At 35.1% G+C, this 13,193-nt stretch overlaps 3 non-coding genes across 3 annotated transcripts; all 3 read right to left on the bottom strand.

Annotated features, from left to right (window-relative positions):
- Window positions 1-9,510: 9,510 nt before the first annotated feature.
- Window positions 9,511-9,582, bottom strand: Trnad-guc (transfer RNA aspartic acid (anticodon GUC)). The gene has a single exon. It is a non-coding gene; the product is annotated as a tRNA-Asp (tRNA).
- A 1,458-nt stretch (window positions 9,583-11,040) lies between these two features.
- Window positions 11,041-11,112, bottom strand: Trnad-guc (transfer RNA aspartic acid (anticodon GUC)). The gene has a single exon. It is a non-coding gene; the product is annotated as a tRNA-Asp (tRNA).
- Window positions 11,113-12,997: 1,885 nt separating this feature from the next.
- On the bottom strand, window positions 12,998-13,069 carry Trnad-guc (transfer RNA aspartic acid (anticodon GUC)). The gene has a single exon. It is a non-coding gene; the product is annotated as a tRNA-Asp (tRNA).
- Window positions 13,070-13,193: the final 124 nt, after the last annotated feature.

Below are 13,193 nucleotides of genomic sequence, written 5' to 3'. Positions count from 1 at the left end.
CGCTCCAAATAGACTGACAAAATTATGATTTAAAAATTCTTTCTAGATTTTTTAAATAGCCTGTCGACTGTGGTTTAAAAAAATTGCGTTGCTCTTCCAAATATATGACTGTATGCTTCCTAACTGAAAGATGCCCAATTTTCCGCTACATGAGTAAACCGATGGGGTAATTCGAGAGCTCACCCTTTCTGCGTTTTTTCGCCTTTTTTTTTGTTTAAACTTATCCCAAGGGTTATACTTTTTAATAATATTATGAAAATCATGTTGTGGCGAAATCGCTCTCAAATATTTTTGGTATTGGTATCATGTATCTGCTTACCACAGAGAGAGCCATAGTATTTGCATGTGACTGCATTATTCACATATAAGTATGTAAATTGGAAGAAAAGGTAAGAATTTACACTAGCTATACCTAAAATTTATTTTTTTCCAGACTTATAATATCGTTGTTTATAAAATAATTGTTATTTTAAAATAGTCATAATAAAAATTAAACTCGTAGGCTCTAGAACGTGCCTAAAATGAGACTCTTAAAAATACTATAATAAAAGAAAAAAAAACAAAGGAGGTTGGCGAAAGTGGGAGTCACACTCTGAAGTGTCGTACATTTATTAACCTTAACCTTTGCATTTAAAACTGTATCTAAAAGTGTATTGTAATTATAACTATTTTTTAAAACACGTTTGTAAAAAAAATATTTACATTTTTCAGAACGAGAATCAAAAGAAAAAAAAGTGTATTTTATTAACAAAAAAACTACTTGTTGCCTACGACGGAAACGCCTGGTAGTATTTATAAAACAATCACGCAGTTGTATGTAAGCGGTGGTGTTTTTCACATATAAGTATAGATAGGGTACCTACTAATTTTGAGGTATATCTTTTTTCTCCCTGCTTTTCAAGACTGCTTACCATTTGCTTTTTTCTTAGTTAAATCACGATGTACAACTATTAATAAGTTTCCATTATGTACGCTACTTCTATCTGCTAGTTCCAAAATACATACAATCTTGCCATTATCCTTTGTCTTGCATTTCATTATTTTTTTTTATTTAACTGAGGACACTAATTAACTAACTGACTGAGCTGTGATAGCCCAGTGGATATGACCTCTGCCTCCGATTCCGGAGGGTGTGGGTTCGAATCAGGTCCGGGGCGTGCACCTCAAACTTTTCAGTTGTGTGCATTTTAAGAAATTAAATATCACGTGTCTCAATCGGTGAAGGAAAACATCGTGAGGAAACCTGCATACCAGAGAATTATCTTTAATTTTAAATTAATTCTCTGCGTGTGTGAAATCTGCCAATCCGCATTGGGCCAGCGTGGTGGACTATTGGCCTAACCCCTATCATTCTGAGAGGAGACTCGAGCTCAGCTGTGAGCCGAACATGGGTTGATGACGACGAATTAACTAACTGTGATAACAACCCGTATAACCAATTAAAAATCAGTCCGCTTAAAAAACATGATTTTAGATACTTTTAATTACACTCTAAATACTTATATTATTTCATTTATCTATTGTAGACTACTTTGGACACATTAATTATGTTGTTAACTATATGTAAGTATATTACTTAAAATAGAAAGGCCCTACAATTAATATTTTCGAAGCGTAGGTAAAGTAAAACATTAACGTTTATGAATTAACATGAACGATATTTTAATCCTGATAAATTTTGAAAACTTTTAACGGATTAAAAGTTTACTATAAGCTTTTAATGTTACCTACATAATAAATGGCGAGGCAATTTGCTGATAATTTCAACCTTCATCTTCGCTTTTGAGTTTCAACTAAATCGATATTATATAAATTGCTTTTTAATTCGACTGCTTGATTAAAGAGTTAATACTTAAATAGTATAAAAGAAATATTTAAAATCGACGAGACAAAATGAGAGAGATAACACGACTAAGTGGATAGTAATTTAGCAATTTAACCCTGTTGATTCAAAGTCATTTTGATAATATTCTAATAAGGATTTTTTTTAATGTACAACATATTTCGTAGCAAGTCAGATCGACTGCTGGTTAATCCATAGATCCTAGGCAAGTGTGAGAGATTTCGTAACAAATAATGGTTTTAGTCGGTTTTTGTATTATTCATTCATTATCATTAAAGCAGGTAAATAAATAATGCACAAATAAATAAATAAACAAATCCTGTAAACTTAATGTCGAATTTTAAAGTACTTCACTGCTAGGTAAGTACTACAAAGATATACAGGATGTCCCGTTAGTATTGTATGACATACCTTGATGTTAGCTATCACCCTGTAAAGTATGTCGTAATATTTACGGGAAATCTTGTATTATTACATATATCAAGTCAGATTGCAGCAAAAACATTCAGTAAATTTCAAAGGAACCATCTAATAAGCAAAAGTTGTGTATAATAAAGCCCTTAGCTTTCACACCATTGGCTTTTGCGGTTTTAAAATTTCTTATAGCTCTCAGCGAACAACTTTACCATAAAAATAAGGCTGAAGCTATTCGTACGAAAACCGTATCAATTCTACATTGTTATTTATCCGGATATGATGTTTGACAAACGACAATCAATGTTTGTTTGACAAACGACAATCAATGTTAGTTGCTTATTTTTAACAATTTCGTAATTGTTAAAAAAACAACCAACATTTAAGGGATACAATTAGATAAGCAGTTTAATTTGTGATATATTCTGTCACTTGAACTACTCAGCAACTTATAAAAATTCATTAAACTTGTACAAAAATGTACTCTGCGATCAAAATCAACACAAAAACGACAATTATGACAATAAAGACACAAAGGAGAAAATGTATTCTTTTCCAAATGGGAAAATGCCCCAAACAGATTTGTAGATACCCCAATATGTCATTTTATGGCCAGTCGAATAGACACTGTGAAGCGCAAAAGCTTTGTACGTGAGGAAGAGGGGAAAATAGAATTTGCCTGTCGCCTTTATAACATTCTTCGCAGTATAAAAGTGGCAAAATCACTCGTAGTTTTTTTTTTATCCCAAGCGTATCGGTATGTAAATAAAAACAGATGGAAAAAATATCGTATTGTATCGTACCAAATACAATGTTTACGATTTGTTCCAAATGTGGACTCACAAAAAGTGTATTCAATGTACTCGTGGATTGGTTTCGTTTGGGAAAATTTGGAGGTAGGTACGCAATGATAATTTTGTACTGTAGATAGGTTAATTCCCTACAAAATCACCGCAAAAAGTGATCCGAATTTAGCTACACCACTGAGAGCACACATGCACAATTTTGTTTTTGATTCCATTATATGCATCGATCGTAGATCGTTAGATAAGCCTAAAAGCGTCGTGGAATTGTCATTGGTTTCGCACATTGAGTACGTCATCACTCGTAACACATTTCTCTTTATTCATGTTGTCGCTTGTGTTTTTACACTTCTAAAATGAACACGAAGGCATAATTAAGGGATTAAAATAAAAAAAAACTGTAAATATTTTTTTTTAATCCACGTCACAGCATGCGCTTGCTACGTACTAAGGTAAGATGTGTGTGCACGTCTTTGGGTAATGACATAAAATTGTGCGTTCTTTAGTATGGAAGGGCCCATCTAACGATTTATATCGATGATTATATACATATAGTCATTAGACGTATAGTAGCTTATGATATGGAGTTGCTTATGACCATCCGCTGGAAAATTAAAGTAAAGGTAAACATACCCACCCTCCAGCAATGAAGTAAAATAAAGGAAAGAAATTAAGACAGAACCTAACTTAAGAGTCGAACAATTCAGATATTCCCGTAAACACAAACTCAATTTGAATTTATGTCAATAATATTCCATCTCTGAAATTGAGTTTAATGTAATTTGGCATCAAAAATGGCCTCCTTGTATTTGCTATCTTCAAACGGGTCCCAAACAGTTCTATGTAGACACAAACATCGCGAGGCACAATTGTTCTTTCTTGACAAAGCGATAATTAAACCCGCACAAAATTAGGTTAAAATATTTTCAAGAATAAATATTTATGAACTAAGAACAAAGATTTTATAATAATGTCACTAGCGAGTCCCCAAATGTTGGTAAGTATAAGCACGAGTATGTAACTTATTTTAGAACCTCTTGACTTTTTCCTAAGTCAAGAGATTTTAAAGCCTAAAGTTTTTTTTTTAAATCCGGGCACTTCCTGTGTTCTCATTCTCTTTACTTCAAAGATTTAAAATTCGCTTCACTCTATAAAGGGACCGCCGGCTTTTGTTACCATCATGACGCGATTTGATTTACCGAATGGTGGAAAAAATGTTTTTAGGATAATATTTAATATTTAGAAAACAAATAAGATTATTTATTGCTACAGTTGAAGGTCGAATCTCTCTCTCTCACTCGTTTATGAAATACCGCAAACCAAATAAAAATACAGTTATCGTTATGGTTAACAACGAGTATGCTGAAGTTGAGTTATCTCATTCTGAGAGGAGGCTAGTGCTCAGCAGAGAGCCGAATATGGTTTGATAATAATGATGATGATGACTTAAGTTCACAAAATAATTGTTTTTTAACCGACTTGAAAAAAGGAGGAGCTTGTTCGACTTTTTTTCTTGCCTTGTTGGTCTAGTGGTTAGCCTATGTAGCTTTGGATTACGAGATCCTGGATTCGAATCTTGGTTTGGGTCATATTTTCAATAAAAAATCGCAGCCCAGAGTTGGGATGTTGGTGAAATACACGTTAAGAGCACGTTAAGATGTCGATATAAATTATCAGTCTATGCCCGCCATCACGCATTAGAAATGCGTGGTGGGCCTGAGATCCATATCCCCTCTTCTATAAAAATCTGACCCTGACTGACCCTCAGAGGAGACGCCCTTAGAGAGTCGCTCCACCCTCTGTTGTTCTATATCTTCAGCCTTCGGATTTCATCAGGTGATGCTTCTGCGCTCATCCCAAATGCAATATGGAGCCATTGGCACTTACACAAACAGAAAATTTTTTTCTATTAATATACCTGACGCCGCGCGGTTTCACCCGCGTGGTTCCCGTTCCCGTAGGAATACGGGGATAATATATCTTATAGCCTTCCTCGATAAATGGGCTATCCAACACTAAAAAAAATTGTCAAATCGGACCAGTAGTTCCTGGGATCAGCGTATTCAAGCAAACAAACTAACAAATGAACAAACAAACAAATAAACTCTTCAGCTTTATAATATTAGTATAGTTAATGATCATAATAAAAAGATTAACAGCTTAACACACACATTAACACCGAGCTAATTAATTGCGCGAAAACAATTTTAATCGTACTATCTAATTTGAGGCAATTTTCCATAATGAACGTGGTTTTGTGTGTCCATTGCCAGATTGCGTGCTAGCTCGTCACACAGCCAGTTTACAAACGTTTGGCTATACGTGGTTTTGGTACATTAGGGATTTGACAAATACCCTAATTTCCTGTATAGAAAGAGAGACTGCGTTGGCCAGACATACTTCATTTTATGAACGTTTAAAGTTTGTCGCCCCATGCTCGTGAGTCATGACATAGGTAGTTAACGAGTTTGGACCAGCTTTAGAGGTAGCAAGTTTCAAGCGTCCAGATTCTCAGTGTCCAAGTGTATAAGAAAGTAACTTGAAACGCCGTGGTATAGAAGGTTTTTATGGTGCACTCATTTGCACGCATTTACTGCAGGCTGTTGGCGGTAGCGCATAATGAAAGGTGCACAAAATAGGTTGCGCACAAAAAACGTAACGCTATCGTTCCACGAATTTTACTGCCAATATTTTTTTCATACAGGGGGCTATATATGAAAAATCGATTCCTAAGGAGTAAACTCCAAAAATTTTTTTTTTTCATTTTCATAATATTACTAAAATACGAATAAATATGCAGGGCATGGTCAATATTTTTAGTTGTTTAAAATATATAGTATGACTAGCTGAAGTCGCGCGGTTTCACCCGCGTGTGTTCCCGTTCTCGTAAGAATACGGGGAAAATATATAGCCTTCTTCGATAAACGGGCTATCTAACACTGAAATAATTTTTCAAATCGGACCAGTAGTTCCTGAGATTAGCGCGTTCAAACAAATAATCTCTTCAGCTTTATAATATTAGTATAGATTCAGTCTTACCTATATGTACGAGAATGCGTATACATATTTTTTTGAAGTTAATAGAATGTCAAGTCTTGGATGTTAGTGCTTTTACCCCAAAAGATTACACCATATCTTAACCACCATCCTACGGGACTATCAGGAGGAATCATGTCTTTAATCATTTATTTCTTAGATTCGTGGCAACTCCTTAAGTTTGATCTTAAACCAATGATACCTACTAGAGATGGGCGCACAAAACTGAGGCGGACAAATGAGGAAAATTGACTTTATTTCATTTAGTCGATTATTATTAAACAACTAACGTTATTTAAACAAATAATACCTAATAATATCGTCTAAAATGTCGAGTTGTGTGGTCAGAAAGTGTAAAAACTATGTACTTATACATGAATTTATAATGGAATTAAAGACAAAATTGTGCTCAGTAGTGTAGCTAAATTCGGATCACTTTTTGCGGTGATTTTGTAGGGACGTAACCTATCTATAGTATAAAATTATCATTGTCTTTAACAAAAATATGCTATGTCAAATAAACTAAAACGGAAAAATAATTATAACTACAACTATAAAATTAAAATAAATTGAAATTAAAACTAATACCTAAAAAAATTTATTAAAATTTGCCGCCGTTTATTTTAAATTACTTATTGTCTTTAACGGTATTTTATAAGGGTCGTTGCGAAGCTAATTGACTGACTTCATAATTTGCCTACCTATGAAAGGAATATATTGGTTGACAAACATTTAAACTTCATAAAATGAGGCATATCTGGCCATCGCAGGCTCTTAGTCCAATACGTATACGTAATGTATAAAAACAATTTCCTGACAATCGATTTTAAACCATATGTTTATAAAACATAGGAATTATTTTTGTACGTTTAGGGAATGAAGCATTGGATGGACAATTAGTGTGATGCTAAGTACTGGTGATATATTAAGCCAATCGGTTACGTTTATTTTAGCGTCAGCTTGTTGGAGATAATTGTAAATTCTGTTTTGTTTGTGATTTGGCAATGTTTATTATTTATTGTGAAACTCAGTGGTGTGAACAAGGTTTTTAACTAAGGTATGCACAAGTTACACTTCTGGGACTACTTATAAGTTTTTTTTTATTTTTATTCTTTACAAGTTAGCCCTTGACTACAATCTCACCTGATGGTAAGTGAAGATGCAGTCAAAGATGGAAGCGGGCTAACTTGTTAGGAGGAGAATTTTGTAGAAAATGAATTCCCTAAAACAGGGCATGTAGCCATGTGGAGCGTCGATTCTCTATCTATAATCGCAAACGCTTCGAAAATTAAAAAAAGTTATGGGAAGGACATTTGCTATCGACAGGTCACGTGATCAAGTTATCGATCGGATTTGTCATTCCCATATATTATTTTTGATGGTAAGTGACATTGCAGTCAGTGCTAGCAAAGGTGCTAGATGAAGATTGACTCTAAGCTTACGTACTTGTAAGTTGTAGCCTGGAATAGCACATAGATTACATACATTTTATCGAAATGATCCCATAGGATCCCTTGAAATGCCCAGCTAGTTTTAATACTTTTAGCAGACTCAGAAGTGGATTAAGATAAACAAAAAAACCAATGTCGAATAAAGTGATATCACAATATTTGTCAGGATAATTTAATAAACAAATCCAAACTGTAACCAAAATAAGGCCCTAGAATGTTAGAGAATGACCTTAAGTGGAATCACGCACTTGTGAACATTGTGTGGGTTAAAGGTGCCTTTGACAGATAACTACACTGACACTCTCCCCGTCTATCCCAAGTAACCCGTAAAGAATTACACAAGAAATGTGGCGGCTCAAACGTTACGAGCATACTGAAGCGGAACGTACGACGAGCCCCTAAAGGTGCCCTCCAACCGATCGTTACTCTTCTCTAACTCCCCACTCTTTACGGAAGCAAGTCGCACTAACTAGCGTCGGCACAAGCCAAGTATGTGTGCTATGTACAAAAATATTCATAAACCCGAGACATATTGTTTCAAAGGTGAGTTACATTTTCACTGCTAAGAGAAATCTTTGAAACCGGTCAATTATCGTCAATAGTTTAAATTTACTTATTTCAGACCCATGTCAACATGACAAATGCAGACTTTGTCTATTTACTTGCCCTTGTTAGGTAGGTATTTAGGTATTCTGTGGATTTAACTCAACACAAACTTAACTTATGGTCCTTGAGCTAAAAAAAAAGGATATTTATTAAATAACTTTCATCTCTTATTTATCAATATTATCTGAAGAGAAAAATAAGGAAATTGTAAGGTTTACTCACTGGTTATCCTGCTGTGATATTTTTCAACTATGTGGCCGTAAACGTGAAAGGTTTACGTGAAAAACAAAAGAAACAGTGGCCAATAAAATATTCCATACAAGATTTGTAACCAGTTCGCATCCAAATCTGACGTTTTCCAGGGATCGACTTGACACGGAGCATGGCAGCCTTTGTGCTCATAAAAAGGATAAAAAAATAGAGTTACCCTCCCGCCTTTATAATGCGAATTCTTTGACTGTAAGGTTAAGCATGCGTATCGTTGTCTGAAGACGATTGAATTGCTATGTAAATAGAAAATCCGACAAAAGATAACTTTTATTGGCCTTTTTGAGTGTTTGCAGTGTGAGAAAATATTAGGATAGTACCTCCGTGGTTCCGTACCAGGGATGTTGCGAACATTATAGCGTGTCATTTCGGATCCGCATCCGTAAAAAAACATACATACAGCCGAACGTATAACCTCCTCCTTTTTGGAATTAGGTTAAAATGCAAACTTAAGATCACTTCATTTCTGTCTGTCTGTCTCTATGTCTGTAGATTGCGTAGAGGCACCTATATAGATAAAATACTGAGACTGAGGTATGCGATCTCTCAAAACAGTGAAAAAGATGAAATCTAGGTAAATAGGTACGTTCAAAATATATAATACTGGTAGACGCCGCGCGGTGTCACCCGCGTGGTTCTCGTTCCCGTATAAATACGGGGATGAAATATAGTCTATAGCCTTCCTCGATAAATGGGCTATCTAACACAGAAAGAATTTTTTAAATCGGACCAGTAGTTCCTGAGATTAGCGCGTAACAAACTAACTCTTTAGCTTTATAATATTAGTATAGATTGTCTAATGTGTAATGTAGCATTTTCGTAGTACACCAAATAAAATGAAAAGAAAAAATAGAAAATCCAGTAGACATAATTATCTTTATTTTGAGTTTTTGCAATCTAAATACGAGTTATAAAATTATGATAATAGAAGTAACCCAAAATAAATCTTTGTATTACCTACCTAGTGGCGTTTTACCTGACATAATTATAAAGTAAATGAAAAAAAAATAAGGGGTCAATTTCCAAAATCCTAATATTTTAGTAGTCAATATTTTTCATTATAAAAAAAATTAAAATTATAAAAGAAACCCTCCCCGGCGGGGAATCGAACCCCGGTCTCCCGCGTGACAGGCGGGGATACTTACCACTATACTACCGAGGATTATGAGTCTACTTTCAAAAAATGTGAACAAATTTTTATCGTTAGAGATAGTCTTCATGTCTTGACTGTCCAGGGTTCAATTTCATGTTCGGGGTCAATTTAAATAAATTTAGGTTTGGTGCCCTGCTAGAGCTATTTAGGTATTAAGCTAATACCACACGGTAGACCAATTCATATATAGTAAAAGCTCCTTATACGCGGGGGATACGTTCTGTAAATGTGTAGTAAATTTAAAAAACCGCGAATATGCGGTGGAATTTTATATGGTATTATAGGGGATACGGTATTGGGTGACAAAATAGAAAACAAATATATGAAAAAAAAAAACAATTACTGAAGACGCGAAACTGCCGGAAACATATTAAGAAAGATGGCACTCTTGACATCTGTCGAGCGTGTCATCGTCCTGGGGAGTCCCTCAGGCGTATTGTGTCCAGGTGTTTACATCTTGCTAACGGCAAATACTGGACATAATCAAGTAGACAAGATAATCCACCAACAGCTTGCTCTTCAGTATGGCCTTATTGATTATGAGATGCCTTATTATAGGTACGACCCAGTGTCAGTTCTTAAAATAGCAGTGCAATGGTCTACTGACAAATCAAGACCCTAGAATGGAAGAGAATGACCTTGAGTGGAGTCACAAACTTGTGATCGTTGTAAGTAGGGTTAAGGACGCCTTTGACAGTTAACTAACAGTCCCGTTTTCACTTTACTTAATTCTAGGTAAAAACTATTTAAAGGCTTATCAGCAAGATTTGAGCATAATAGTTTCCTGTAAAGGAGAATTAGGAACAGTTACGTTCCTTGTGATCTAATCCTCGTCGCTTTTGCGAAGGAGTGTTGTAGGTTTACCGTAGCGTATGTCTATTAGAAGTCACTGTACACGATTGTGTACAGCCTTATGTAATTATTGGGGTATAACCAAAGTAGAATTTGTCACTCTTCTTCTTGTCTAAGTGCCTCTCCAAAGGACGGCGGTCAGCTTTCTAACTTTCTCCTTATCCATGGCTAAGTTCTACGAGTGTTTTTATGCCTGTCCACTACCTTATGTTTCGTAGCCAGGACTTCTTCCGTTTTCCTACTCCTCTCTACCCAGAATTTGTCACTATCCCGCTAAAACTAAGAAACCGCTTCAGTGTATCCTTTATGATTTTGACTGACTGGAAGTGTAAGAAATGCCTTAAAACATATTGAATTGAAAATTAGCGTTTTGATTATTTTCATTTATAGGTGGTAAGAAATTTATTAATTCATGTAGACATAGGCACCATTCCCAATACTTAACTCTCTTAATAGGTATGTTAGTTCTTCTTTCATTGATATCTAATTTATTAATGTAGGTTTTTTGGGCCTGAGTATTTTTGTATATGTGTATCTAAAAACCTATCTATCTCAGTAGCTGTGCACTATAAAAAAATTCATTGAAATTTTTCGAAAAATTAATCATAAAAAATCCTCCCCGGCGGGGAATCGAACCCCGGTCTCCCGCGTGACAGGCGGGGATACTTACCACTATACTACCGAGGATACGCTAGATATGTCGAATGTAGGTATTAACTATCTATCTTGAGCGTCCTTTACTCGTATGCCGAATTTATAATTATTTAGAATTTAGATGTTTGCGGTTTTTGTATTTAAATTATGTAAATAGGTATGTATATTGTATTGTATGTATTTATTTTACGAGATTTAAAAACAGAACTATCCATTTTGGTTTCTCAACATTTAAATGCATTCAGGGTAAGTTAAAAGGTATGTTAAATTCCATTTAAATCTAATAGCGGACCATTTTCCATAAAACAAGAATACTTAAATTAAAATATCACATAATATCAGGAAAGATAGCAGAAATAAATTTTGTACCTACAAAGGTACTTATAGAGCAACTAGTGGATCCAGCCATGCTTCGCTTTGTCTCAACTTGATTATCAGCAACAAACAGAATCTTTAGCCGCATTTACCTATAAAAATTATACAAAAAAAACATGTAAATAGTAGGTACAAGGTACATATTATTATGTCGAACAATAAGTTCAAACGATAACCTACAGCTGTGTTTGCGTATGCAAACAGAGGAAAAGACATTGAATTGTCTACAAACAAAAAATGATTGCCTTCCTTCCAAGCGAAAGACAATTGCGTCAGCTTTGTTGTCGAGTTGGTAGAATACGAATTATCATATTTTAAAAAAAAAAACGTGTATTTTAAAAACCAGCCCTTATTTGCTTACTACGTAGACATACATTCTGTAACATTTGAGCATATTTTTTGGCAAAATAAATGAGCTACAGCAGGATTTACTTGATTGGTTTATGAGTTCCTATGGCCACCATCAGACTCCATCATTCGACCAGCCTCATAGTTCCATAATATCACAATGTCTGTGGCGTACTTATAGAGTTGTAAATCTGGTAAAATTCCACGGAGTAAGCTAACATTTAAAAAAGTTCATACGAATTTTCCACCGAAAGCATTTGCCATGGATATAGCCACGTTATGCTACTGGAAATAAACGAAATATTGTCAATATTTCTTTAGAATTTGTCTTAGTATTGGCGTGCACAAGGATTCAACTAGGGTGGGCACTATACGTACAAATTGTACAAAATGGAAAATTCATTCTCTATTATAAACAGGTTCATAATGTCTCCTTAGGCATGCATTTTTTTTTTATTCTTTTAGTTAGCCCTTGACTACAATTTCACCTGATGGTAAGTGATGATGCAATCTAAGATGGAAGCGGGCTAACTTGTTAGGAGGAGAATGAAAATCCACACCCCTTTCGGTTTCCACACGGTATCGTACCGGAACGCTAAATCGCTTGGCGGTACGTCTTTGCCGGTAGGGTGGTAACTACCCACGGCCGAAGCCTTCCACCAGCCAGACCTGGACAAATTAAGCCCAGCCGGGGATCGAACCCAGGACCTCCGTTTTGTAAATCCACCGCGCATACCACTGCGCCACGGAGGCCGTCAAGGTACTTTAGCGATTCACTTTACACAATCCCTTAAATAAAGTACCTATAATATTATATTATTTCTCTTTTGATTTGAGGGTAGTTGTAATAATAAGTCCATAGCGCGTAAATTGTCACCCGTTTTCTGAACGAAAAACAAAATACAAAAAGCGCCGATACAATCGGATCGGTGATTTTATTTACCGCCCCCATGGAAAATGTGAAATGAAAATACATTGTCGGATTTTAAATGTTTGTTTATTTTTCGCACGAAAATGATGACCTCTGGCACAGTTTTAAGATTGGGAAGTTCTACCTTCGATATCTTGAAATTTAAAAATTTAATAAACGAGTACTATAAAAAATTTATTTGCCATGTTAGACCGAGTATTATACTACTAATTTCTATCAAAATGGTGTACCTAGTTGTTTCTAAAAAAAATGTTTGTAAAAATTCTCCCCGGCGGGGAATCGAACCCCGGTCTCCCGCGTGACAGGCGGGGATACTTACTACTATACTACCGAGGATTTACAGATCATTTCAAAAAATGCGACATCCTTTCTGATACTGTTATGCGTTGCTTTATAATGAGAAATTGGATCCATTTCCAGCTATTCAATCAATATTGAACTTTTTATTTTTTATATTGAT

The sequence above is a fragment of the Bicyclus anynana genome, chromosome 5 (genome assembly GCF_947172395.1).
Source record: "Bicyclus anynana chromosome 5, ilBicAnyn1.1, whole genome shotgun sequence".
Taxonomy (NCBI): Eukaryota; Metazoa; Arthropoda; class Insecta; order Lepidoptera; family Nymphalidae; genus Bicyclus; species Bicyclus anynana.
Note: the sequence above shows the minus strand (reverse complement) of the source record. Positions and strands in the feature narration are given on the sequence as shown.